We start from the raw sequence: 2,193 nt of genomic DNA on the forward strand, positions 1-2,193 counted from the left end.
GCAAGAGCCGGCTTCTGAGTGCCCTGGCTTATGTTGCTGTCTCAATTAGATTTCATTAGGAGACTTTGCTCTGGGTAATTGAGGTTGTGCACAAAGGTGAAATATACCATTCCCCTTACAAAGTCAAGAGGAATAAGTCATGCAGCCAAGAAGCCCCTCAGGGCCTGGAATTTCCACCAAGAATTACCGAAATTTCAAATAGAGCTTCCACTAAAGCCAAATGTCTCTTCTGGGATTTCCTCCCACCATTCCTACCCCCAACTTTTGCCCCTCTTAGTCCCCGTTCCAGGGTGACATTGTTCCTCTAATCTGGAATAGCCACTTCCTCCCCTGGAATTCTCAGCTGCACCGTCAGCCAGCCTAGAGGAGGAATCCACAGCTCCGTCCAGGTGGCTGTAAAGAATGTCTGGACCCACCCTACAAGCCCAAGGGGGTCAGGTGCCAGCCTCGTGTCTGGCTGCAGAATGGGGTGGCCGTTCCAAGATCAGGGCCACCAAGGACAGCTAATGAGCTGAACGAAGGGGCTAGCTGAACGAAGAGGGCTGGATTCTTGGTGGGAACCCTTGGTCCCTGGGGCTTTTTAATCTGAGATCAAGTCTTTTCACACCTCTGGCTGCCATTGTCTGTAACATCCGCTCTGCGCCTGCTCCTGAGCCTCATCCATTGGAGACATTTTCCCTGCACTTGGCATTTGCTGAAATAGCTTGGTCACGCAGACCCTTCTGCAGACAGCAGTAGACTGCTGCTGCCTCCACCGGCTGAGGCTGGCAGAGGAGATGCTGGGAGGTAAAAGGATGGGCACAGCGAGTCCTAATTGAACAGTAATTAATTGAACAGCATCAAAGTCTTATTGCTACTCAGTCAGCACTCAGAAAACATTTGTCACTGGGAGGCTGAGAAACATAATCGTTGCCTGAATTCTCTTCCCTTTGTCCTTTCATTTCTGCCTTTGCCTTTTCCTCACAACTGGTGAAAAGATTCTCCTTTCCTCACCTGACAGTAACCCACTGCCAGCTAATGACACATGGGGGCTGCAGAGAAGGCTTTGCAAACTGCCCCACTGCCAAGCATCCCCCCACCTTCCGGGAGGAAATGCCACCACCAGAGGAAGAGGGATCGTTAATTTGTCCTGGTTTCTGCTCTCTTCTCTCTTGCCTACCTCTCCTCCCTCTCAAGGGACCCTTTTCCACTTTGCTTTCTCTTTATTGGATACAGGGATGAACTAAAACAGAAAGCTGATAGGCAGCTACTTACAGTCTGGATAGGCTTTAGCAATGAAGAAGAACTTCCAGACGTAAGTACACTGACGATCGTTCACTGATTATGACGTGTGCTGCCATGGAGGCGTCAATAGAGCAGAAGACGGAGTTGGTGGGCGGGCGGGCAGGGAGTCATGTGGGGCCACCAAGGAAGGGGGCCACGTCCCTGCAGGTGACATTGGTACCGTTTAAGAGTCAACAGTGAAGAAATACTGTCTTTCCATTTGGGGTTACTTCTTTACAAAAAGCCAGCTCATCACTCCTGTGGCACCTGGGCTGTCAGGTCTGAACAGACTGACTTCCTTAGAAACGCAGTGTTTGACTGAAACATGTGTAGTATTTCCCATCCTTTCTCAATGCATGAAGTGTAGAAACCCTATTCTTTTTAAGTAGTTGAGGATACACAATTTTCAAGAAACCTCCAGCTGGCTTCTGACAGCCCAGGCTTTCCTCCTCTCAGAGTACCATTTCACTGCAGACCCTAGCACAAGCCCTGCTGGGTGGGCGCCAAACCCCAGCCTGCAGCTTCACCCCAGTTCAGTCTTTCTTCAGGCACCCTCCCTAGTCTCTGCCTTCCTCTTCTGGGCTACATGAACCCATTAACTAATGTTCCTTCCTCCTTCGTGCTCATTTCTAAAAATATTTACCTTTTCCCTGATAGAAATCCATTCAGAATTGGAAATCGATGCCTAAGGTGATACTTTGCAATTATAAAATCATAGTGGCAGATCTTAAAAACTGTGCCCTCTGGCCACCTCCATCCAGGTCAAGGCCATGTTTCTATCTTGGCCAACAAGGTCACCAGCCCTGAATGGGCTCGCCAGACAGTCCCACCAATCTAAGTGGCCACCAGTTAGCCCCTCTCAGCTGATCACCCCCAGCTCTTACCATATGGGTGTCTTGGGTCCCTGTGGCGAGGCTACCCAGCTGCCTT

The 2,193-nt window shown here is 50.0% G+C and overlaps 2 protein-coding genes and 1 long non-coding RNA gene across 8 annotated transcripts in view; 2 read left to right on the forward strand and 1 right to left on the reverse strand.

Moving 5' to 3' along the window:
- LOC104989975 overlaps positions 1 to 2,193 on the reverse strand; it is a 31,293-nt gene that overhangs the window by 25,684 nt on the left and 3,416 nt on the right. For 2 of the 3 annotated variants that reach the window (XR_825449.1, XR_825447.1), the window contains exons 3-4: positions 2,148 to 2,193; positions 1,255 to 1,425 (exon numbers count right to left, since the gene is read on the reverse strand). This is a non-coding gene — a long non-coding RNA (uncharacterized LOC104989975). The remainder of the gene's footprint in view (positions 1 to 1,254; positions 1,426 to 2,147) is intronic. The other variant, XR_825448.1, reaches the window with a different exon arrangement.
- The window catches only part of LOC104989974 (neuroendocrine secretory protein 55), a 57,778-nt gene that overhangs the window by 6,649 nt on the left and 48,936 nt on the right, over positions 1 to 2,193 (forward strand). The window lies entirely within an intron of this gene.
- The window catches only part of LOC104989972 (guanine nucleotide-binding protein G(s) subunit alpha isoforms short), a 66,963-nt gene that overhangs the window by 5,749 nt on the left and 59,021 nt on the right, over positions 1 to 2,193 (forward strand). The window lies entirely within an intron of this gene.

This window comes from Bison bison, unplaced genomic scaffold, assembly GCF_000754665.1.
Source record: "Bison bison bison isolate TAMUID 2011002044 unplaced genomic scaffold, Bison_UMD1.0 scf7180017864167, whole genome shotgun sequence".
Classification (NCBI taxonomy): domain Eukaryota; kingdom Metazoa; phylum Chordata; class Mammalia; order Artiodactyla; family Bovidae; genus Bison; species Bison bison.